The 27,499-nt window shown below is 42.2% G+C and overlaps 1 protein-coding gene across 1 annotated transcript in view; it reads left to right on the forward strand.

Annotated features, from left to right (window-relative positions):
* LOC126195107 (galectin-6-like) overlaps positions 1–27,499 on the forward strand; it is a 480,373-nt gene that overhangs the window by 1,124 nt on the left and 451,750 nt on the right. The window lies entirely within an intron of this gene.

Consider the following 27,499-nt stretch of genomic DNA (forward strand, 5'->3'; position numbering starts at 1 on the left):
TGTCAATGATTTCATTAAACGTTATTTAGGCTTATTGCAGTTGCTTTTAGGACAACTTCAAAACGTGCGTCACTAAGTCGTTTCATTAGTTGTTATATGTTCTTCACCTGTAGTGTAGATAAGGTCCAACAACGAACAGACGAATAAGTCAAGAATTGGTCAAGGTTCCTGTTTCGAGTCCCGCTCCGACACACAAACGGTTTTAATGGCAGAAGCGCGCGCACTCCGCTGCAAAGTGAAATAATCATTCCCGTAACTAAGTCTGAACGTAGGTCTGAAAACCTACTATGAGAACATAAAAATAATGTACAATCAGGCTATCTGAAAGAAAACAATTCAGATCGATAGTGAAATAAGAGAACCAGTTGATACGTTATTCGTTTCACAGCTGAGGACACAATTCGAAGGTAAACAATAAAACTGAAGGAAAGAATAAACACATCTAGGAGAGTTTTTGGTAAACTAATTAGTGTTTGCAAAGTTAATCTTCCATAGTCGTCTGAATCAGCAAGTATACAATCTGGGAGTGTTCTCAGTTTTGACTTACAGCGACCATGCGGAAACCATTAAAACAACAGGGGCTTCACAGGGAACACTGGAGAGAGACTTGACAGGAAGCATTACGAGGCATATCAAAACAAATAAATGTTGCGGAAGAACAAACTGAAGTTATGACTGATGGAAATGAAATGAGTATAGCATGAGGCCACGCGGATGGATAATGGAGGAACCACTGAAGTGTTTTGTTCAACAAGCGATAACAGAAGACAGAAGAGACCATCTAATGGAAAGTGGGTAGACGGCTTTAGCAAACATGCAGCAGCAGCAGCATGTATGCGTACAGCCGACGACTGCAGTGCACGGAGGAGGCATTTATCGATCAATAGCTGTCAGGTGGTTGATATTGGTAAATACAATTTGCTGTGCAGACATTCGGACTTATATTTCAAAATTAAAATATTTGTGGTTTTGTTTATATGGAAAACTACGTATGAACGAAGAAGAGCATGAAGTGAGAAGGAGCAGTGAGTACAAAACTGGATCATCTATGGATGGGACCAGGTTAAGGATCTCGTCACACCGTCTACGTGTTTGTCTTACTTTCCTTACGCTACTTGAGGCATATGCTGCTGTGGTTCATTCGGTTGAACCGAGTGCCCTTCCCGTCCCTGTGTTCTGTCGACGTCGACGCTCGCTTTGCTGAGTATTTCGTCGTAACAAATTTACGATGCCATTAGCTCTATTCTTTCGATATCCCAACCGCATGGTATTCAGAGTTCCAGCAACTGCGGATACCTTGTTTCCGTTGTGTTCTTTACGATATTTAGACGGCGACTGCTACATCTTCGGCATTAACAATAGTTTTTTTTTTACACGGGCAAAAAGTGGTAACCTACGTTAGTCTTAGTAGGATTATAAGTAACTTCTCATCCACGATTCTTTAAAGAAACTAACTCCACAAACTGTATTTTAAGAAAAGCTAGTCTTCATACATATTAATGCTTATGACGGCATCTCTCATGGATTATGTTTCGTACAATGATATACCACTGGAGGTGTCTGCAAAATTATATGTGGATACTGCCTGCAAAAAAGTTTGGAGAACAGAGGTAGCGTTAAAGAATTAATGACTCAACACATCATGCCAGCTGATGAATTTTTGCTGCACGAACAGCGAAAATATAGTAAGCGATAAACTCTTTCCTTTTTGGGAGGGGAGGGTGAGGGTGTAAGCTGGAAGAAATTTCGAAGAAATTATGTGTAAAATTTGTTGGAAGTTGCAAAATGCTCTCATTCCCAAATACTTGATGAACAAAGTCCGGTTATTTGATCGCCACGAGTTACCCTTTCTCAAGACATTCACACAATTTCTAAATTTAAGTTTGACTTATTGTGATAAACGTTTAACGTAAGGGTAGACCTCTTAATGAGAGGTTATGACAGCATTTTAAATTTTGTCAAGTATTTCAAAAATATTAAAAATAGAATTTTTGTTCCCATGGAAGCAGATACACGACGTGGATATACAGGATGTTCTAGGAGGAATGATCAGTGTTCACTGTCACTGAATATTGATCATTCCAAGCAAAAAAGTCTAGTAAACATGGACTCTAAAATTATACCTTAACAGCTATGAGCACTTATTCAGTACAAATGTTTCGCAATAGCAAATATGGTGTTCTTAGCTCTTACGGCAAGCATTTTAGAGCCCTTTGTTTACAAGGCTTTTTTGCTTCGAAAGGTCGTTTCTGTCATATACCTGAACACTGACAATTCTTCCTGGTACACAATTACTGTAGTTAAAGACGTAGAATGTAATGTAAATCATTTAGCACATACGACAGATAGTAAGGCCGATTCGTAGCTTGCACTGGAGTGGACCTTCTGATTATTGGCAAGAAAAGTGCGTACAGCTACTGACACAAAAGGTAAGTAAAAGTAACGTGTTGTTGTCAGAATATGGTAAAGTAAGCAGGAAATTCAAATACAGGGTGTTTATAAATGAATATCGGAGTCGTAACGCTTTATAATCTTTATTATATTAAACTTACAGTTATAAATGATATGTCAAATGAAAGAGCAACTCAAACAGTTTTACCAAGAACCTTATAAATGTTCAATGTCAGCACCATTTGTCACACGGCACACATCAATTCTATATCCGAATTCTTCCCAAACATTGATAAGTGTGTCTTCAGTGATTGTAACAACAGCTGCTTCAACCCGGTTTCTTAATTCAGGGAGGTCTGCTGGTAGCGGAGGCACGTATACACGATCCTCGATGAAACCCCAAAGGAAAAAATCGCATGGCGTTTGGTTGGGTGCTCGTGGAGGCCATGCAAGGCAATCCCTGTCATTGGGCCCGTTGCGGCCTATCCAGCGCTTGGGTACAGTGAAGTTCTACCAATCGCATACTTCGCTATGCCAGTGCTCACATTGAACATTTATAAGGTTCTTAGTAAAACTGTTTGAGTTGCTTTTTCATTTGAAAAAAAAAAAAGTTTAAATGGCTCTGAGCACTATGGGACTTAAAATCTGTGGTCATCAGTCCCCTAGAACTTAGAACTACTTAAACCTAACTAACCTAAGGACACCACACACATCCATGCCCGAGGCAGAATTGGAACCTGCGACCGTAGCGGTCACGCGGTTCCAGACTGTAGCGCCGAGAACCGCACGGCCACACCGTCGTATCATTTATAACTGTAAGTTTAATACAGGGCTATTACAAATGATTGAAACGATTTCATAAATTCACTGTAGCTCCATTCATTGACATATGGTCACGACACACTACAGATACGTAGAAAAACTCATAAAGTTTTGTTCGGCTGAAGCCGCACTTCAGGTTTCTGCCGCCAGAGCGCTCGAGAGCGCATTGAGACAAAATGGCGACAGGAACCGAGAAAGCGTATGTCGTGCTTGAAATGCACTCACATCAGTCAGTCATAACAGTGCAACGACACTTCAGGACGAAGTTCAACAAAGATCTACCAACTGCTAACTCCATTCGGCGATGGTATGCGCAGTTTAAAGCTTCTGTATGCCTCTGTAAGGGGAAAACCGATGGATCGGTCGTGGTGGAGATCATGATCAGCAATTCATATACGGCCTCCACGCTCTCCCGACTTAACCCCATGCGATTTCGTTCTGTGGGGTTATGTGAAAGATTCAGTGTTTAAACCTCCTCTACCAAGAAACGTGCCAGAACTGCGAGCTCGCATCAACAATGCTTTCGAATTCATTGATGGGGACATGCTGCGCCGAGTGTGGGAGGAACTTGATTATCGGCTTGATGTCTGCCGAATCACTAAAGGGGCACATATCGAACATTTGTGAATGCCTAAAAAGCTTTTTGAGTTTTTGTATGTGTGTGCAAAGCATTGTGAAAATATCTCAAATAATAAAGTTATTGTAGAGCTGTGAAATCGCTTCAATCATTTGTAATAACCCTGTATAATAAATATTATAAAGCGTTAAAACCCCCCATATTCATTTATAAACACTCTGTGTACTGAATTCTTGGAAATGGAGGCACGTGAAAAGCTGACTTGGAAATATCACATTTAACATTTCTGACACCATCAAAGTGGTCTCCACGATCACTGACACTCCAATGTAAAAGTTTGTTTGCACCGCTTATCTTCGCTCTGTATTTCATAAAAAGTCTATGCACTCATTAACGATATTCATAGTGCAGGAATTAAGGGTCAGAATGATCTGCCATATCAGCTCCTAAACTTCGTATAGTCCGTTGATCAAGAATGTCGCAGTTCGGAAGCTCTGGCAAATGCGATATAACCCGTCGTCTTTGATCAGGGTCGCTGCCAGCCATTAGTGACTAATACGTCATGTCAGACAATCATATCAAATAGAAGTATCGGGACCCCTCGGGAATATGTGTGATGATTTCCTTATTGTTAACAATCCGAAAATGGAACGGGACAAAATTTAACATACAGCACACTAAAAGGATTCTTTGTCACGCTCTTCGCAGTTTGCAATTCCGTGGCGTGTGTGTGTGTGTGTGTGTGTGTGTGTGTGTGTGTGTGTGTGTGTGTGTGTGTGTGTGTGTGTGTAGATGCTCCGTGAAAAGAACGTATAGGAACTTGTTTTGGTTTTTGATGCCAGCTAAGGAAGGGAGGCGGATGCGAAAAACAAGTGATTTTTTTCTGATATTTCAAGCATTTTGTGAACTATGGAAGGGGCAGAGATGAAGGTAACATTTGCATACATTAAGCCTAGTTTACACGACGACATTGGGTTACGCCACTCGTTGCATGGAATGAGTTGCACGCAAGTGGTTTCATATTTGGCTGTAGACACGGCGACACCGGTGTACACTTCAGTTTCGTCGTTTTGTGGGTCCCTGAGTCGTGTCTGAAATGAAAGTTTTGGCAGCTGTACGTCGCATGAGTTGTGATGGAGTTAAAGCTTGTTGCGTGGAATCGCTGAATAAGAATAAAATAAGAAGTGTGTGTCGATTCGTGACTGTATGAATGAAAGACGTCAGCTCGGTTGCTCAGCATCCTTGCTGAACTAATTTATAATGGAAGCCCCAAGAAGTTCTTTTAATTATCGTAGAATGTCACCAGAACTGTTCAGGTTTCTTCTAAATAGAGTTAATTATGCGATAAGGAATAAAGATACTGTAATGCATGAAGCACTGCCTCCAGAAGTGAAATTACATATCACATTGCGTGCATTACAATCGAGAAAACTCGGCATGCTATAAGATGAGCTTTTAGTTGCTGATGACGCTGTAAGTAGGCTGTTTAGGTTTTTTTATTGGTAACGCCACCTCTGTATGAAAATCACTGGCTGTGCTGTGTGCAGTCTGTGGCTAGTTTGCATTGTTGTCTGCCATTGTAGTGTTGGGCAGCAGCAGCTGGATGTTAACAGCGCGTAGCGTTGCGCAGTTGGAGGTGAGCCGCCAGCAGTGGTGGATGTGGGGAGAGAGACGGCGGAGTTTGGAAATTTGTAAGATATACAATGATCTGTTATGTATATTATGAGTTTTCAACATTATTAAGGTAAATACATTGTTTGTTCTCTATTAAAATCTTTCATTTGCTAACTATGCCTATCAGTAGTTAGTGCCTTCAGTAGTTTGAATCTTTTATTTAGCTGCCAGTAGTGGCGCTCGCTGTATTGCAGTAGTTCGAGTAACCAAGATTTTTGTGAGGTAAGTGATTTGTGAAAGGTATAGTTTAATGTTAGTCAGGGCCATTCTTTTGTAGGGAATTTTGAAAGTCAGATTGCGTTGCGGTAAAAATATTGTGTGTCAGTTTAAGCACAGTCTTGTATAATTTTTAAAAAGGGGACGTTTCAACGCTTTTCATTAACACCAATAATTATTAACACTAACAGGAATAATTATTAACATTGACAGCAGTAATTATTCGAAGCAGGTCGCATTAAGAAGAAAATGGCTTTCAAACTACTCTATGGAAGAGAGATCTGTTCAGTGGCAATATTTCAAAAATTCAAACATATGTCAATGTGGAACACTGCTGCGGCGTTTTAAATGGATAAATATTGAATAAAGAATGCAGCTTCTTGATTTGTGTAGCCTTCCCTCCTGTCAACAAAACCCCTAAAAAAAAAAAAAAAAGTCGTCCAACTCGAACGTCTTGTAGACGAGAGCATTTCCACAGATAGAATTACATTTGCTTGTATTTTTCTTAATTCAGTTGTATATGTGCTCCTAATTCAATAAATTATGCCCTGCTGCTCAGATATTGTCAAACTGTGTTCTGATCGCACGTGATGGCCTCGGGAGCAGCAATATGTTGCTTATTTTTGTAATCAGCATCACTGAAATCCCACAAACACCTATGCATAGGGTAGACTTCCAAAAAGCGGACATTATTCTCCGTTCCCCACTTCATATTTCAGTTTGTCCACACTCAGCGAACACACACAACCTCAAAACTCATGCAGCTAGTGTCGCCAAAGTTCTAACACGCCGAAAGTGTTTAGTTCACCAATGAGTTGCGCAAACGCGCGGCGCGCATGCGTAGTGGCCGGTGGTAGCGCAGTTGCCTGCAACCTAGTGTCGTCGTGTAAACTAGGCTTTAGAATGGGCCAAGTGGGAGATTTATAGGTAAGCATAATGGCACATAGGGATTTCAGAACATAAGTTGCACATATCGTCACACGCTATGACCAACACGCAACAAGAGTGGCACATCATCAGAAAATATATGTTCCAGTTTTCCTGCAGACAGTTTTGCTTCGGTGCGGATGACGGGTGCGTAACGGTTTGCGACTGAAAGATCGTGGCAACCCGGAAGGTAATCCAAAGCTGAAATGGATGAGACAGTATGATTCTTACGGGCAAAACGCCTAAACTGCGTACAGATTCTTGGTGAATTTATGGTGATATATGGATCAAACGTAGTCTCATGTGCAGCCAAGTGGCGCCAACAATTTGACCAAGGCCACACAGACGAGGGTGATGCTGTCCAGATCTTGCACCACGCGATTGCGGTCTTTTCGGCGAGATGAAAGAACATCTGGGGGAAAAGAGATTTTTGCAACGTTGAGAACGTCCACACAGCGCCTTTCGAAGGCTCCGTTACGATAGAGTGGATTTTTATCGTCCTGGAGTTGACGAGCTGTAGAACGTTTGGAACTGAGAATTGGTGCCTATGTTGAAAAATAGTGTCAAGTAAGTGAGTCACTTTGAAGCACACCGCAGCGTTCGATAAGTTGACCGGTCATAGTAACGGGTAATTTACTTATCGAAGTCCCCTCGTAGAAGGATGTAGAGTCCCAGATTGCGTTCTTCAGTAATTGTTGTCGACTTCGGACTTTATTCTGGGTGGTGTGCATTCCATGTTAATTTTCTGTCTGAGGTTTGTCGTTAGTACTTGACAGTGTTAGAGTGAGTCAGACTGAATCGGTTCCTAGTATATTTTTACTTCTGTTTAATCGTAGTCTTCTATTATCCCTCTCCGTTACTGTAAATTCGTGTGTAAATTTATGCCCTCCCACCCTCTTGGAAAGATGCCTGTTATCATCTTTAGTGCGGTCTAATATTTTTGTCCATTACCCTTTATTAGTTCCCCCTTTTCTCCGTTGAATTATTTGTTGTTGTACGTGTTATTTTGGTTCAAACCCGTGCATACAGTACATCATCTCTGCAAACTTTTTTTTTTCATATTTCTTATTGTGTTCCCATGTTTGTCCTACGTATAAAGCGCGATGATACCCAGTAGTATAACGATAACAGAACTGTAGTTGCATTATTACGTCATAGCTCTGCATTTGCGTTTACTTCCCTGGTAACAAGAAGGATGTTAATGTGTTAAAGCGCAAAGCGGACCAATTGCATTAGTTCTGTCGTGAACCACGCTCCTCAATTGATCACTTGTCTTGGACATGGCGACAGTTTGTTGAAGGAATTTACGCACCACCGACATAAATTAGTCTTTACGTGTTAACGACAATCTAACGGTATGTCCTTCATAGTGCGTGCATATGGACGATGGTTCCCTGAACATACTTAGTATGCTGTCTCATCTTTATCAGCAGCAAGCGCAGTGTTATTCGTGTACCTTACACAAAGACAACTGTTATCTGTGGCGGACGGAGAAGCGATGTTTACCTCGAAAAAAGTAAACAACGCTGTATCTCCCACGTAAGGATTCTGAGATCTCACTGAATCCGCGGGGAAACTCAATAATCTGGTGTTTCGCCTTCTTCTGAGAGCTGTCATTTTAGAATGAGAATCTTGTGTCCTCTGTCATGAGTACCTAGAACGGATCTTTCCTGATTACATTTGTAGATACATGTGCGTCAAAAACGCTGGAATGTTAAGCAACTCTGGAGTTCTTCGGATTCCACAAATATCTTGGTTGTTCTGTTATTTTGCCATACCTAAATGTAATTCACTCCAATTGTGGAACGCGTCTTTGTATTACATGCATAAGAATTAAATGTAGATTACAACAATAAACTGTTAATCATGTTCTAAATGTGTACTTAATTATCAACCTACACTTAAAATTCCATTACAGAGCCGAGACCACACAGAAAGCGTCAGTAATACGGCTATGGGTGTAGGTGTTATTCAAAAGCGTTTGTGGCATCATGACAGCAAACACCTAAAACATTATATGAACAGTGATATGTCCAGTGTGGGATGTTCTAGAAATGGCATTATCTTTCGACTGGACACTTACAAAATTTATTTAGTCTTGACTTCGGTTGATGTGTTACTCTCAAGTAATATCTCTCTATGAAGTCGGTCAGCGCATGTTCATTTCTGTTAACAGGACGTTATTCTCGTGTGGACCGAAAAACCAGACGACTTATAAACTCATTATATTTAAATCAAAAAGCTTCAGTGAAAGTGAAAGGAGGAAGTACCAACTGGATAGAACTAGGAAAAGGCGTAAGACAAGTCTGTTGGTTGTCTCCTATCCTTTTCAGTCTGTTCTTAGAAAATCTGATAGACCACTGCACACTAATGACAAGGGCGTAGAAGTTGGAGTAAGATGATGATGATATTCGAGGGTTGAAGATGACGTGAGGCTTCCACCAACAGACGAAAAAGAATTATAGGGTATAATGGATACCATGGAATGTAAATCACTAAAAAAACCGTAATGGCATGAAGAGCCAATAAAAGTCTAACGATGATACGGAAGAGAGAAATACCAGAACATGTGCAAAGCTTTAAATACCTAAGAAGCAGGATGGAAACCGACTGGAAGAGAAGCACTCAAATTAAAACCAGGATAGTATTGACAAAAGAACCCTTTTATAAGAAAAGGGGAATTTTCTCCGGCAATATGGACAAAGTATTAAGGAAAAGAATGATACAATATTTTGTATGAATTGTCCTCGGATATGGTGTTGAAACGTTGACATTTAGGAAGAAAAACGTAGCAAGGCTGGAGGCTTTTGAGATGTGGATGATAGAAAATGTAAGCGGTATGGATAGAGTGAAAAATTAGTGGATGAGCAAAGCTGCTGAATATAATCAAAATAAGGAAAATAAACTCGATGGTACGTATATCAAGAAAGGAGGTGGGCCTTATAAAAACAGTCTTCGTTGGATATTTGGAAGGGAAGAGGGGGCGAGAGTGGAAGACTTTTCAGATCCTGGATGATGTGATGTACGGCAGCACATACTGCAGTATTAAGAAGGAAATGGAGACGCAGACCACCTGCTAATATAGCTGAAAATATCATCATAATCATAGTTATTAGTCTCGTGTCAACAGTATTTACATATTTCGTGTCATGTGCTTAATAAAAGATTTCTTGTCGTATACATGAAAGGAAGGTAGAAATTCTTAGTATTATTTCTTTCAAATTCCTTCCAGTTCAGCACTGGCTTTTTCTTGGCCTACGTTGGCAAGATGACAGGTATCCTGTATCATTCACTGTAACATTTTCGTCCATCACTCTCGACTGGCCCTTTACTTTTTCGTCTAGTAAACAGAAAATCATCGAATGTGCTAGTTTCTGTAACTTCGGTAGTGGTCTTCAGGATGAATTTTTTTCTAATTATTTCGTCAGAGGTTTTAGACACAACTGTTCATATTCTCTGGTGTTCACTATTTCCAAAAATGATTGTTTCCAGCATTTTAGCCCGCATCTCGTGGTCGTGCGGTAGCGTTCTCGCTTCCCACGCCCGGGTTCCCGGGTTCGATTCCCGGCGGGGTCAGGGATTTTCTCTGCCTCGTGATGGCTGGTTGTTGTGTGCTGTCCTTAGGTTAGTTAGGTTTAAGTAGTTCTAAGTTCTAGGGGACTTATGACCACAGCAGTTGAGTCCCATAGTGCTCAGAGCCATTTGAACCATCCAGCTTTTTAAAGCTAAAAATATTGAGGATATCCGATTTGTAATTTGTAATACGGCGAAGAGTGAACATACCTTACACCGAGACTGTTTGAAACAATTTGGTACCACTACCAAGTCACTAAATATTCTAACAACCCTACCACAAGAAAGGTCAAAATTTTAATAATGATTATAGTGTTGCTCACGCTGCTAAATACTGCATTTTCGGGCAACAACAAAGTTATTAAGTGGCAGGTGTCATTAGAGCGCAGTTAATAAAGTCATTTCATGTAATAACGAGTAAACTAGGCACTCATCTTTTCGAGTTTCCCACGCTGGTCTCGTTGTATAATCATGGCTCAATCGTCGAAAATCTAGGTGGTTATGATTCCAAGCTCGGATGCAAAGAGGCCTAGGTTTTATTCTGCTATATTCAAAAGTTTTATAGATGTGTTTCATAAATCATTCTTGAAGATTACACTTCTGCAGGACAATGGTGATGTAAAAAAGTAACCAGCACTCCGAATTTAAGTTAACTTCTTTTTTTATTACTTTTCTTGCAGTATCACGTAACACACAAAACATCACATTATAAAACATACTTGAAAATATCTTCCTCACTGTTAAAGTTCACATTTTATAAGCTGACTACAATATGCGTCTTTTCAACATGACGTCCAAGACTTGACTTTCTCAAGGTCCGACTCTCTAACTAACTAGCCAATAATCGCTTACGCGCCCAAAAATCAGAGTTAAAAGTACGACAAAGATTATAGTGACAAAAGAAAGAATACACATAAGAATAATATCATTGCAATATAAACATATCGGTGTATCAAAGTACCTCTACTACATTAATCAAATCAAATCTGAATGTTGTCTCAGAAATATTTTAACTACTTTACATAAACACAGTAGAATATTGCTGGTATCGAGAGGTTCAGGTGAGCTGCCGTAATAGTTACGTAATTCAAGTACAATTACAATATAGTATAGCGTGGCTGTAGATGTATGTAAAAGAACGTGCGCGACGTTATAACAGACTTACGCACTGGCTGTTGTGGATGCTATATCATTGCGAGTTAGGCGCTGAGGAGGACAGGGGTCCACACCCACACCTAGGCATTAACTGCAGGTTCCTTAACCAGCTTCAGTTTATTGCTACAATGGCTCCAAATAGGTTACCTTCAATTCATTCATTCAGGTCGAACCGAGCTAGTAGTGGCTGGATATTGTAAACAGGGAATGTAAGTTTATGTTTGGGGGTTGGGCATTCATCGTCAGGGCTTGGCGCTGACGGCTTTCATTTTCTGCCAGTCTATGTTAAAAATGGATGTTTAAGCGAAGTGCACGTCGATCTGAACAACAGTTATCCTTACGCGTTGCATTGGCTGTATGTTTTACAGATACGTATTTTCAATAACCAGATCGATGGGAGCATTCATATCCAAGAGATCAGTGCGAAATGTACACACATTCCAGTCACTCAGCAACGAGACCGTTTGGCTCTGCAACGAAAGATACACTTGTCTGTCACCCGAAGGCTGATTTTTATGTCGTTCCTCAAAACTGCCAACAGCCAATGTAATTCACACAGTGGAAATATTTATTTATTTATTTATTTATTTGTCATTAATCTTGCAGTTGGCCGATTTTGCGGAGAACCTCGTCGCTTCAGGCGAATGTTGAGTTTCTTTTGTCTAAAGGCTACATTCATATCGTTCTCCTAACCATGATCTACAGAATAAGCACGTCTGTTTTGATTACCTCAATGTTCTAATATGTACTTCATTCGAGCATGTCACATGGTTTCGTGTAAAGGGCTAAGATGGTATTGATACAGGGATGTACGGACAGCATAGGCGTCCGTAGAAATTTATCCAGGAGGGAACAAAATTCTAAAATTGTAATTTTCGATATAATTGATTCGGTGAGTTTGCGAATGTATAGTGGCCCAAAAACTAAATTTGATAGGAGTTACAGAAAACTATTAAATCTCAAACGAGTGATGGTATCGGTTCAGTGTTTTTAGGTACTTTACTTTTATACCGAAATGGCAAGCATGTTTCATTAGTTGAAGCTAAGTAGGCCGATATATTTTTATGCTATTAATATGAACACCATTATTTTGATTCAACGATCTAAAATTACATCCATCTTATGATTAAATCTATAGTATTCAACGAGTTATTCACAAGAAAATTTTGTTCGTGTACCAATAATATTAGGTTTTAACACAAAATTAAAAATATGAAATTGGAGAAAACATCACAGCTACTGAGACAATCGTCTTGCAACAAATACAATCAGGCGACAAATTACAAGGTTTACAACTTTGCTTCCGCCGTTTTTTCCCCAACATTTGAGGCTTTAATGAAACAAATTGGTTACACATGTATCATTCAAAGTATTTTCCATCGCTGGCCACTACTTTCTCCCATCTTTCGGGCAGTGTACGAATCCCGCGTCGAAAAAATTGTTCATCTTTTGAAGCGATTCACGAATCGATCCAGTTTGTGACTTCTTCATGAGATCGGAAGTGTTAGTCAGCCAGGCCATGCGCCATTGATCTAAACAGGTGATAGTCGGAGCAATGTCCGGAGAATACGGCGGGTGGGATAAGACTTCCCATTTTAACGTTTCCAAGTATGTTTTGACCTCTTTTTGCAACGTGGGGTCGAGTGTTGTGTTGCAAAATCACTTTATCGTGCCTCTCGCTAAATTGCGGCCGTTTTTCTTTTAATGCTCCGCTCAAACGCATTAATTACGTTCGATACCGAACACCTGTGATTGCTTCACTTGGTTTTAACACCTCATAGTACACGACGCTGAGCTGGTCCCACCAAATGCAGAGCATGATCTTAGAACCGTGAATATTCGGTTTGGCCGTCGACGTGGAAGATGGCCGGGATATCCCCATGATTTTTTGCACATTGGGTTATCGTAAAGAACCCATTTTTCGTCACCGTCCACAATGCGATGCAGAAACTCCTTCCGTTTTTGTCTCCGAAGCAACTGTTCACAAACACACAAACGCCGTGCAACGTCTCTCGGTTTCAGCTCACACGGGACCCAAGTTCCTTCTTTCTGATCATGCCCATAGCCTTGAGACGTTTTGAAATGGCTTGCTGTGTCATTCCCACTAATCGTGCCAATCTGACGCGATTCTTCACTCAGCATCTTCGAAAACATTCTCTCTTCCACCACTATGCCGTTCTACGACGTTAAAATCGCCGTTCTTGAAGCGTCGAAACCACTCACGACACGTTCTTTCATTAATAGCGTCCTTATCATATGTACTTGATAGCATTCGATGAGACGCAGCCGCTGTTTTCTTCATATTGAAACAAAACAGTAACACCTCTCGCAAATGACGAGAATTAGGCTCGTAAACTGACATTTTCTATCAAGAACAACTTTATGATGAATACACAAATCGACTAATGTGTGAATGAGGTTATGTTAACTGAGGTCCAAGCTAACTGCCTGACGTCTGCGATTTGTTTCTTTCGACCGCTACTTACCGGTGTCGCCATCTATCGGCAAACGGCGGAAGCAAAGTTGTACACCTTTTATTTTCGTCCAAAGTGTGGAAACAGAATCAAAAATTAAAAATCACATCAATGCACATCGGGCTCGGCAGTGCTAAGTCTGCCATTTACAGAATGGCACGCAATCGTTGCTAGAAATGTGCGAAATTAAGGTTGTACCCTCAGATTCCGCATGTGGACTCCTATGCGTGACAGTCGTTATCGAGCCCGTTGTTGTAGCCGAGCGGTTCTAGGCGCTTCAGTCCGGAACCGCGCGACTGCTACGGTCGCAGTTTCGAATCCTGCCTCGGGCATGGATGTGTGTGATGTCCCTAGGTTAGTTAGGTTCTAGTTATTCTAAGTTCTAGGGGACTGATGACCTCAGATGTTACGTCCCATAGTGCTCGGAGCCACTTCAGTCGTTATCGCTACGGGAGGGAGATTCCGAACTTCTTGCTGCAGCGCGTTATCGCCTTAGCAAGTCATCTTCCTCAGCGCAAGCGAACTGCGGTCCTTTTTTGGAATCCTGTGCTGGTGACTGTGCTTCCCCGCCTTCTCGGTAGAGAACGGTACCACCGTGGAATTCCTGGCCAAGGCCGACACAGCTTTGCCGCCGTCTCACGCTACCGGAGGTGTACTATCAGGGCGATCCGTGTGAAACGGCAGTCATGTCCCGCTTCCGGTATTACTCATCGGACGGGACCTTCTATCGCTTGTGCTGTCGCTGTGGATCACAGCTACTCTGTTTAAACTAGCGGTTGTCAGGTTGTACCGCGGTATGCATGGTATTTCTTACAAGGGAACCTCCCCATCGCACCCCCCTCAGATTTAGTTATAAGTTAGCACAGTGGATAGGCCTTGATAAACTGAACACAGATCAATTGAGAAAACAGGAAGAAGTTGTGTGGAACTGTGAAAAAATAAGCAAAATATACAAACTGAGTAGTCCATGGGCCACATAAGCAACATCATGGAAAATGTAAGCTCAGGAGCGCCGTGGTCCCGTGGTAGCGTGAGCAGCTGCAGAACGAGAGGTCCTTGGTTCAAGTCTTCTCTCGAGTGAAAATTTTACTTTCTTTATTTTTGCATAGTTATCTGTCCGTTCGTTCATTGACGTCTCTGATCACTGTAATAAGTTTAGTGTCTGTGTTTTGCGACCGCACCGCAAAACCGTGCGATTAGTAGACGAAAGGACGTGCCTCTCCAATGGGAACCGAAAACATTTGATCGCAAGGTCATAGGTCAACCGATTCCTCCACAGGAAAACACATCTGATATATTCTATACGACACTGGTGACGGCATGTGCGTCACATGACATGAATATGTTCTCGACGCACCTAACTTGTACACTTGGCGAATGGGTAAAAAGATTCTTCTACCTTGCCCGATTTAGGTTTTCTTGTGGATGTGATAATCACTCCCGAAAAAGTGATGAAAACATAAGAGTTTGTCACATAAACTGAAAATAAAAAATTAAACTTTTCACTCGATGGAAGATTTGAACCCAGGACCTTTCGTTCCGCAGCTGCTCACGTTACCACGAGACCACGGCGCTCCTGCGTTTCCATTATCCTTAAAGTTGCTTATCTTCCCATGAACTACTCAGTTTGTATATTTTGCTTATTTTTTCATAGTCCCACACAACTTCTTCCTGTTTTCTCAGTTGATGTGTGTTCAGTTTTTCAAGGCCTATCCACTGTGCCAACTTATAACTAAATCTGAGGGGGGTGTGATGGGGAGGTTCCCTTGTTAGCATATTGTGCAAGATGGAAGTGCTTACAAATGTGTCGTGTTTCATCTACATCCATACTCCGTAAGCTACCTGAAGTTGTGTGGCGGAGGGTACCTTGAGTACTTCTATCGGTTCTCCCTTCCATTCCAGTCTCGTATTGTTCGTGGAATGAAAGATTGTCGGTATGCCTCTGTGTGGGCTCTAATCTCTCTGATTTTATCCTCATGGTCTCTCCGTGAGATATGCGTAGGAGGGAGCAATATACTGCTGGACTACTCGGTGAAGGTGTGTTCTCGAAACTTCAACAAAAGCCCGTACCGAGCTACTGAGCGTCTCTCTTGCAGAGTCTTCCACTGGAGTTTATCTATCATCTCCGTAACGCTTTAGCGATTACTAAATGATCCTGTAACGAAGCGCACAGCTCTTACGGCAAGAAAAATGGAATAAAAGTGAGATAGACTTTCATCCTTCTTTACCTCCTCTGCGTTACTGCAGATGAAGTGTCACTGAGCTCATTTGTATTGTGCATGCAGTACACGTGAGGTGCCTAGTTGTTTCCACTGCCCTGTGTGGAATACATAAGTTTTTGTACACTTCACTAACCTGCTGTCTTCATGATGATGATGATGATGTCCCCAGCGCAGAAAATAGCGCGCAGGTCGTGGATTCTTTTTCTTGAGGCTGAAATTAACTTCGCAAGGAACTGCTGCTACAAATAAACTATGTCATTTGGGATGCCACTCGCGTTTTTATTAATATAGACACGAGAAACTATTCTTGATCACAAAGTATTGAACATACCTTTCCACAGTCATTATATCTGGCTAAAATAACATGAAATACATCCTGCCACAGACAACATGTCTGTCTACTGGAACGGTCAGAACTGGAGAGCCGGACTGCCCGAGACACTTCGCGCGCCAAGCCAGCAAGGCGTGACCCGAACGCCACCGAAGTGCATCGGCAGTAATATCAGCAGTTCTTTGTTTTAGTAATACTTTGATTTTAATAAGTTTGAAATGACTGATTGATAGCTGGCTGTTTAGAGATATTTATTTATAGAGATGTTTATTTAAAAAATGTAGTAATTTGGATGACAGGTTTAATTAATAATAGCAACTAAAGTTTAACGTTTTGGCGCCCTACCGCCGAACACAGCAGCCAATCACAGAGTAGCAGCACCATGCAGGCGGTCTTTCTCACGGCAATGGTACCGAATCTAACATCTGTCACCGGTACCTCATCCCACATTGCGTCATCTCTATGCTTCTTGCATCTCCACTGCCTTGGGAATAGCTTACTGGAGCCTAATATGATGGCTGAATAAGCCAGAAATATTACACTCTCCATTGGATCTTCTCTATCACGTTTATCAACCCTATCTGGTACGGATCCCACACCGGTGAGCAGTATTCAAGCAATGGGCGAACAAGTGTACTGTAACCTACTTCCTTTGTTTTCGGACTGCATTTCCTTAGGATTCTTCCAATACATCTGTCCGACATCTGCTTTACCAACGATTAATATTATATGGTCATTCCATTTTAAATCACTCCTAATGCGTTCTCCCAGATAATTTATGGAATTAACTGCTTCCACTTGCTGACCTGCTATATTGTAGCTAAATGATCTTTCTTTCTATGTATTCGCAGCACATTACACTTGTCTACATTGAGATTCAATTGCCATTCCCTGCACCATGCGTCAATTCGTTGCAGATCCTCCTGCATTTCAGTACAATTTTCCATTGTTACAACCTCTCGATATACAACAACATCACCATCCGCAAAAAGCCTCAGTGAACTTCCGATGTTACCCACAAGGTCATTTATATATATTGTGTATAGCAACGGTCCTACGACACTCCCATGCGGCACACTTGAAATCCCTCTTACTTCGGAAGACTTCTCTCCATTGAGAATGACATGCTGCGTTCTGTTATCTAGGAACTCTTCAATCCAATCACACAATTGATCTGATAGTCCATATGCTCTTACTGTGTTCATTAAACGACTGTAGGGAACTGTATCAAACGCCTTGCGGAAGTCAAGAAACACGGCATCTACCTGGGAACCCGTGTCAGTTTCTTTGTAGTTTTCAGCTAAGTGTGGAGACACATTACCACAAATAGATCAGACATGGAACACCTACCGAAAGTAAAACTACAGAAGCATTGAAGGCCAAAGTAGAAACACATGTTTTCAGTGTGAATTTTCGCTGTACAACGGAGTGTGTGTTGACGTGAAACTTGCTGGTGTGAAATTTCCTAGCAGATGAAAACTTTGTGCCGGACCGAGACTCGAACTACGCAGAAGAGCTGCTGTGGAGCATGGAAGGTAGGAGATGAGGTACTGGCAGAATTGAAGTTGTGAGGACGGTTCGTGAGTCGTGCTTGGGTAGCTCAGCTGGTAGAGCACTTGCCCGCGGGGGGCAAAGGTCCAGAGTTCGTGTCTCGGTCCGGCACACAATTTTAATTTGCCAGGAAGTTTCACATCAGCCCACGCTCCGCTGCAGAGTGAAAACTTCATTGCGGAACTTGCTGGTAGAGTAAAACTGTGTGCCGAATCGGGGATCGCACCCGGGATCTTCGCCTTTCGCGGGCAAGTGGTCTACCGACTGACGAAGTGTGAGTTCCGGCCCCCGCACACACTTTTAACCTGCCAGAAAGTTTGATATCAGTGCACACTCCACTGCAGAGTGAAAATTCATTCTGGAAACTGTCATACCTTCTTTAGCATGGTGTGTTGTTCTTTTGTGGATACAGGAGCGAGGAACAAATGCTGTTCATAAAAAAGAATTCAGATATTAATTTATTCCACATCAAATAGCAAAAGTAATACAAAACTCTGTTGCTGTACTTTAAGCGTCAGTTGCTAACAGTAGATGTCAATGTAAAAATACAGTGACCAGCCAGAACATTGACCAACAACCTACTATCGATATAAATCCATCCAGGCGATAGCAGCATCACGTGGCGAGGAATGACTGCTGGTCAGAGACACGCACGGTGCATGTAGTATCAGTATGTGTAAAACGCGGAAGGCACGCCATCTGTCTTAGTCTGATAAGGGGCAGTTGGTGATGGCTCGGAGTCTTGGGACGAGCATTCCAGAAACTGCACGACTTTTCTCCAGGACATGGCGAAACCAAGATGAAAACACGTTCAGAAGTCTTGGGGTTGGATGGCCACTCCTCATTATACGAGGGTCACTCCAAAAGAAATGCACACTATTTCTTGTAAAAAACAGTTTTCATTCTGCATGTGTGAAAATTCAACAGTGTGTAGATACATCCTTCCCGCTTGTTTTCAAACTTAGTTCAACCGGTTCCCGTGAGTGGCACCGTCACAGCAAGATGGCTGCTACACTTGACGTTCGTCAAAAGCAACGTGCTGTCATAGAATTCCTGTGCTGTGAAAACGACACAGTGGGAAACCTCCACAAGAGGTTGAAAAAGGTGTATGGAGATGGTGCTGTGGATCGCAGTACAGTTAGTCAGTGGGCAAGCAGGTTACATGATGAAAAGCGGGCACGATAATATTGAGGATTGTCCTCGCAGCGGCAGGCCTCGTACTGCACACACTCCAGACCATGTGGAGAGAGTTAACGAATTGGTGACTGCTGACAGACGCATCACAGTGAACAAACGTGATGAAAAGCGGGCACGATAATATTGAGGATTGTCCTCGGAGCGGCAGGCCTCGTACTGCACACACTCCAGACAATGTGGAGAGAGTTAACGAATTGGTGACTGCTGACAGACGCATCACAGTGAACAAATTGTCACGCTACGTTGGGATAGGGAAAGGAAGTGTTTGCAGAATACTGAAAGTGTTGGCGTTAAAAAAGGTTTGTGCCAGGTGGGTTCCCAGGATGTTGACAGTGGCTCACAAAGAAACAAGAAAAACGGTATGCAGCAAACTTTTGGAACAGTACGAGAATGGTGGAGATGAATTTCTTGGAAGAATTGTGACATGTGATGAAACATGGCTCCATCATTTTTGACCAAAGACGAAGAGACAGTCAATGGAGTGGCATCATGTAAATTCACTCAAGGAAAAAAATATTCAAAACGACACCTGCTGCTGGAAAAGTTACGGCTACAGTGTTTCTCGATTTCGAAGGACTCTTGCTTGTGGACATCATGCCAAGTGGAACCACCATAAATTCTGATGCATATGTGACGACAATGAAGAAACTCCAAGCTCGACTGAGTCGTGTTCGACCACATCGGCAAAAGCAGGATGTTTTGCTGTTGCACGACAATGCTCGGCCACACGTCAGTCAAAAAACAATGGAAGCGATCACAAAACTCGGGTGCACGACACTGAAACACCCGCCTTACAGACCTGACCTGGATCCATGTGACTATCGTTTCTTTGTGAAACTGAAACTGTCTTCGTGGAACAAGGTTTGAAGATGATGACTCCATTGTGAACGCTGCCAAACAGTGGCTCCAACAGGTTGGTCCAGAATTTTACCGTGCGAGTGTACAGGCGCTGGTTCCAAGGTAGCGTAAGGCAGTTGAGAGGTATGGAAATTATGCGGAGAAATGAAAATATTGTTCCTAAAGGATGTATCTACACACTGTAAAAATTTCAAACATGTAGAATAAAAGATGGGTTTAAAAAAAAATAGTGTGCATTTCTCTTGGAGTGATCCTCGTAGAAGGCGGGCGTCGTAGGCCGTGCAGACTGGTAAAACAGGACAGGCGGCGAACTGTGGCGGAACTGCCGTCAGACTTTAATACTGAACAGTGCATCTGAACACACACTGCACCGAGCACTCGTACCTATGGGTCTCTCTGCAGCCGACGACCCATGCGTGTAGCCAAGGCTGCAGTCTCTCTTCTTCGGCCAGCTATTCAATCGATTCCCTTCGCCGATCTACGGAGCGTTTTATGTCGTCGTGTTCTTCATTTATGGCGCGCACATTGGTCGACACTTCCCCATAATAAATTGCGGGACGTGAAAGCTCTTCCTTGTGCTTGGACCTCTTCCTCCCGAACGCGTCGTCGGGAGGAGGTAATTTTAACTAGACTCCGGATAGGGCATTGTCTTTTTAGCCATCGACATCTTTTAAGCGGCGATCCTCCCCCACTCTGTCCCCACTGCTCTCAGCTGTGGACGGTAAGACACCTTTTAATTGAGTGCCCCTATTTTAATCCGTTACGCTCCCGTCTACAGCTTTCGCCTGATATATCGTCGATTTTAGCAGATGACACGCGCTCAGCCGATCGCGTTCTCGAGTTTATTAGTGCCAGTGAAATGACGTCAGTCATTTGAAGCTTTTTTTGGGGATAACAAACCCCTTTCTATAGTGGATTTTTAAGCCTTCCTTTGCTTTTCGTTTCTCCAATTTTATGACTTTCGTTCCCATTGCCGCTGGTTTCCATTTTCGGTTTTTTACTGTTTCCTAAGTCACGGACCGGGCGCTAATGACCATAGCAGTTTTGCGCCCTAAAACAAAAAAAAAAAGAAAAAGACCCATGCACGTGCCAATGTTAACACGACAACATCGGCAACTACGACTGAAATGGGCACGTGACCATCGCCACTGGACGTTGGCGCAGTGTCGGATCGTTGTATTCCCGATGAATCCTCATACCTTCTTCATGGTACCAATTGGAGGGCACTTCCGTCGCCTTCCAGGGGAACAGCTTCTTGACACCTGTGGGGCGAGACAGAGACTAGCTGCGGCGGTTGCATTATGCTCTGGGGAGCATTAACGTGGGCATCCATGGCTCCAGTGGAGCTTGCGCAAAGCACCGTGGCAGCCAAAGAGGATCGTACACCGGTTGCAGACCATGTACATCCTTCCATGACGATCCTGTTTCCCAGCATCGGTGGAATTTTTCAGCAAGATACTGCTCCATATCACAAGGCTGCAGAGGATCAAGTAGGTAAAAAGACGAGGGCTAATCCAAATCCTTGGGTAACAGAAGAGGTACTGAATTTAATTGATGAAAGAGAATACAAAAATGTAAGTGAAACAGGCAAAAAGGAATACAAACGTCTCAAAAACGAGATCGACAGGAAGTGCAAAATGGCTAAGCAGGGATGGCTAGAGGACAAATGTAAGGATGTAGAGGCGTATATCACTGGGGGTAAGATAGATACTGCCTACAGGAAAATTAGAGAGACCTTTGGAGAAAAGAGAACCACTTGATGAAGATGGAAACCCAGTTCTAAGCAAAGAAGGGAAAGCAGAAAAATGGAAGGAATATATAGAGGGTCTATACGAGGATGATGTACTTGAGGACAATATTATGGAAATGGAAGAGGATGTAGATGAAGATCAAATGAGAGATATGATACTGCGTGAAGAGTTTGACAGAGCACTGACAGACCTAAGTAGAAACAAGGCCCCGGGAGTAGACAACATTCCATTAGAACTACTGATGGCCTTGGTAGAGCCAGCCCTGACAAAACTCTACCATCTAGTGAGCTCTGTATGAGACAGGCGAAATACCCTCAGACTTCAAGAAGAATATAATAATTGCAATCCCAAAGAAAGCACGTGTTGACAGATGTGAAAATTACCGAACTATCAGTTTAATAAGCCACGGCTGCAAAAGACTAACACGAATTCTTTACAGACTGGTGCAAGCCGACTTTGGGGAAGATCAGTTTGGATTCTGTAGAAATGTTGCAACACGTGAGGCAATACTGACCCTACGACTTACCTTAGAAAATAGATTAAGGAAAGGGAAACCTACGTTTCTAGCATTTGTAGACTTAGAGAAAGCTTTCGACAATGTTGACTGGAATACTCTGTTTCAAATTCTGAAGGTGACAGGGGTAAAATACAGGGAGCGAAAGTCTATATACAATTTGTACTGAAACCAGATGGCAGTTATAAGACTCGAGGGGCATGAAAGGGAAGCAGTGGTTGGGAAGGGAGTGAGACAGTGTTGTAGCCTCTCCCTGATGTTATTCAATCTGTATATTGAGCAAGCAGTAAAGGAAACAAAAGAAAAATTCGGAGTAGGTATTAAAATCCATGGAGAAGAAATAAAAACTTTGAGGTTCGCCGATGACATTGTAATTCTGTCAGAGACAGCAAAGGACCTGGAAGAGCAGTTGAACGGAATGGGCATGGTCTTGAAAGGAGGATATAAGATGAACATCAACAAAAGCAAAACGAGGATAATGGAAAGTAGTCGAATTAAATCGGGTGATGCTGAGGGAATTAGATTAGGAAATGAGACACTTAAAGTAGTAAAGGAGTTTTGCTATTTGGGGAGCAAAATAACTAACGATGGTCAAAGTAGAGAGCAATGGCAAAGAAAGCGTTTCTGAAGAAGAGAAATTTGTTAACATCGAGTATAGATTTAAGTGTCAGGAAGTCTTTTCTGAAAGTATTTTTATGGAGTGTAGCCATGTATGGAAGTGAAACGGGGACGATAAATAGTTTAGACAAAAAGAGAATAGAAGCTTTCGAAATGTGGTGTTACAGGAGGATGCTGAAGATTAGATGGGTAGATCACATAACTAATGAGGAGATACTATTAACTAATGAGGAGATACTGAATAGAATTGGGGAGAAGAAAAATTTGTGGCACAACTTGACTAGAAGAAGGGATCGATTTGTAGGACATTCTGAGGCATCAAGGGATCACCAATTTAGTATTGGAGGGCAGCGCGGAGGGTAAAAATCATAGAGGGAAACCAAGAGATGAATACACTAAACAGAATCAGAAGGATGTAAGTTGCAGTAGGTACTGGGAGATGAAGCTTGAACAGGATAATCATGGAGAGCTGCATCAAACCAGTCTCAGGACTGAAGACCACAGCAACATCACAAGGCAATGTGGGTTACGGATTGTTTCGAGGAACACAGCGGCGAGATTCAATGGATGTGCAGGCCCCCAACTCGCCAGATCTGAACGCGGTCGAACACATCTGGGATGTGATTGAACCTGGCGTCAGAGCTCATCGGCTCCCTCCACGGAATTTATGAGAATTAGGTGACTTGTTGTGTCCAGATGTGGTGACCTTAAGGGGAGACGGAAGGAAATTTTATCCAATGCTATTGTACACTTTGAATAGGTACACTTTTCAAAAGAGTAAGTGATAAAAATGAAATTTTTACTGCATATATATATAACATATATGCCTCAATTTTCAAGTAATATGAACATTTTTGAAGCCTACTTGCCTTCCGTCTCCCCTTAAGGCCTCAGTGCTTCCATGCCACGACGTGTCGCCGTTGTTATTTGTGCCAAATGCGGACATACCGGCTATTAGATACGTCGTCAGAATGTTCTTGCTGGTCAGTGTACATACAGGTACAAAAGATTTATAAAAGGCATTCTTCAATACAATATCTATTCAGAAGATGCCAAGCCCTTGCCGCTAAGAAATTCTGTGTTATTCAACTGGCAAACACTCAAAAGGTCAGACGATGACTGTTCGAACTTAAGTACACCCGCCACTGGAACTCCGGAGAGAGGATGCTTGCATCTCATTGGCAGCGGCGTAAACGTTGATGGCAGCGCCCTTGTGCCGCGGTGGCGGTCGTAGGAAACGCGGTGGCTCAGATGGATAGAGCGTCTGCCATGTAAGCAGGAGATCCAGGGTTCGAGTCCCGGTCGGGGCACACATTTTCAACATGTCCCCAATGAAGTACATAAACGCCTGTTTGCAGCTAGGGTGTCCATTTAATTATCATTCCATCTGGTTTCCCCCTTCAAGCTAGACGAGTTTCGTTCTTTGTAATTTTTTCGTTTGATGCTTATTTCGTGAGATATTTGGCCCGGTCACTATTAATGGACCACCCTGTATGGTGTGCGAGCCACTGTGCGGAGCGTGGCGGAGGTTACATCATAGCAGTATTAAGGATTCCTTGTCCCACCCAGTTCGCGCAATGAGCGACGAAAAATGACTGCTTATATCGACCCAATCAAGTAACTACGAAGATACTTACTGGGTTCGAGTCCCAGTTCGGAACACAGCGTTAATCGGACAGAAATTTTCGTTGTTGATATTTATTACCGCAGATGTTTTTATTCGAAAGGAAACTAGGCCGAGAGTCGTTTAATTTTTCATTACCGACAGCTGTTATAAATTAGAGTGAAGAACAGTGTGTTCTGGCTGACGTCAGTTTTATATCAGTATGCGAAGACAACACTTCTCCACCCATGTCGACCCTGAGCTTCTACTATGTATCTAGTCACATCTAGTATATACATATTCCGCAAGCCACCGTATGGTGCATACCTTGTGGCACTACGCGTCATTTCCTTTCGTCTTCCACTCGCAAAACCGAGCGAGGTGGCGCAGTGGCTAGCACATTGGACTCGCATTCGGGCCATCCTGATTTAGGTTTTCCGTGGTTTCCCTAAATCGCTTCAGGCAAATGCAGGAATGGTTCCTTTGAAAGGACTACCTTCACCATCCTTCCATAATCCGACGAGACCGTTGACCTCGCAGTTTGGTCTCCTCCGCCAAATCAACCCCCAACCCACTCGCAAATAGAAAGAGACAAAAAGACTGTCTATATGCTTCCTTACAAGCCCTAATATCCCTTATTGTCGTGGTCCGTACGCGAAACGTACTTTGGCGACAATAGAATCGTTCTGCAGTCAGTTTGAAACGACGGTTCTCTAAATTTTCTCAATAGAGAGAACGTCGCCCTCCCTACAGGCATCCCCCATTAGTTCACGAACCAATACTCGCATGTTGGTCGAACCAACCAGTAACAAATATAGTGGCGGAACCGGTTTATAGTATTTCGTGACTTTAATTACTTATAAATGATATTTCAAGTAGATCAAAAAATATATAAAACCATTTACCTATTGTCAGCGTAACAATTCGTTTGATCTCAAAAATGATTATCCCGGCAAAAATTTGTCACTCTGCTAAAGAAATCTCCACTTGACGTCGTGTAGAACTGTTGTCTGTAAAGTCGTGTGAGTGGCACTAAATTGCATATCATTTATCAGATTTTACACAACTGTTACTTAAGATGGAAGCACTTCTCTCTTGCAAAAGGAACATTTAGTCACAAAATATTACCCGCGTACAACACTGACGTATGCCTCCTATTAAAATATTTCATGTAAATCGTTCGAAATAATTAGGCTTCATACATCAGCAAATATGAAATTGATATTACGTAACGTGCTGTGAGCACTATTTTTAAAGATTCAATCTGAGTTGAATTCTGTCTTTTAAAGTAGATTCGGGAGCACCGATGCACATTTATTTCCATTCATTTATACCTAACAACATTTATGTTTGTTAAAATTCTCGATTCAACACTGCCGCGGAGATATCAGGTTAATATATTCAGGTTAATATATTCAGATAAAAGTCTTTAAGCCTTTTGCTCTCTATTCTTTAGCATTTAAAATTATGCTCAATGAAAGTTTCATATTTTTTATACCAGCTACTAGTAAACTCCACTGTAAGTTACTATCGCTAATGGCTGCGCCCCTAATTGCGGAGCTGAAAATTAACACTTAAAAACATTAATTAGGTTGGATTACAATTGAAATAAATACAAATCCACGTCTAGACAATAGCGACTCTATTTTTCAAATAATAACTAACAATATAGTTACAGGTTTTCTCTTTACAGACCTCACACGTCTCACGTCCGAACAGTTCATCGGTTAGCACAGGAAGACAACTGAACCACAATTATCACAGATAACAAAAAATATTATAATTGTCGTTGTCTATGAATGTAGTTCTCTGATAATAGTTTTAATTCACACAGAAATTAAATTATTACAGAAATAATGAAATAATTATCGTCACTTTTACACGATAGTCTTTTTATACGTAGTATCGATAATATTTGTTGAAGTTTGTACACGTAGTTTATTTTAACATCTTGTGGCTAGAACATAGTGTCGAGGATATTACATCGCCTCTGAATTTCTTTAGTGCTTTCCTTTGATCCGACCTGGTGGGGACCTAAACTCTGGAGCTGTAGTCAAGACCTTCCCTACTATCACCCTCGTATGCCCGTTCCATTTCTCTTTGCTTTGCAGCGCAACACCGAGACAGGGAATGGGAGTGACTGTCAGGCAGCATATTACCAATACTGTATCCGTACATTGCCGGGCTATTTTCGCTGTTCATTTGCGTTAACTTTTGTTTTTCTACCCTTAGAGCAGATTGACATCAGCACTGTAACTAGAAATTTCGTCTATCTCGTATCCTCCTGCAATCACTCAACAACGAAACCTTTCCCTACACGACAGCGTTATCAGCAAACAGCCGCACATTACTGCGCACCATGTCTGTCAGATCATTTATGTATGTGAGAACAAGGGTGGTTTGTCACACTTCCCTGGAGCATTCCTAAGATATCCTTGTCTCTGATGGACACACACACACACACACACACACACACACACACACACACACACACACACACACACACACACGGGTATTACATACTAACTTTCTTCTTTTCTTTCTTTTTCCTTTAAATCGTCGCGCTAGAAACTTAATAATCGGTCAGACTGATTGACTGTAGCTCACTGAAGCGACAGTTTAGTTGCAACAGTCTGCGAAGAGAATAGCAGTGACTGGTTATACAATTACTGATGCCTATTCCAGTTGCGGTGGCGACCAGGTTTTTTTTTTTTTTTTTTTTTTTAGAGATGGGGCCCCTCCAAGCCCACACCAATAGGTGACCAAACCAAAAGTTCTACTGTCACCTCCGTAAACATGTTAGTTATCTAGTAGGTGGATCACAGGATGCTGGGCTGTGATGTTGTCCGTGCGTCTGGGTAAGGCTACGCATTAACACGGTCCATCAGGTGATAGATAGTGGACGAAACGCAAGTGAGGTTAGCGATTTGAAGAGCAGAGGGAAAAAAGTGCCATGGCTCGTGCCGTGGGAAAAAAACCTCTGCGACAGTGGGATGGGTAGTAAGAGCAGTAGTGGCTTACTAGCTGCGATAGCTCATGCAAGGT

This window comes from Schistocerca nitens, chromosome 7 (genome assembly GCF_023898315.1).
Source record: "Schistocerca nitens isolate TAMUIC-IGC-003100 chromosome 7, iqSchNite1.1, whole genome shotgun sequence".
Classification (NCBI taxonomy): domain Eukaryota; kingdom Metazoa; phylum Arthropoda; class Insecta; order Orthoptera; family Acrididae; genus Schistocerca; species Schistocerca nitens.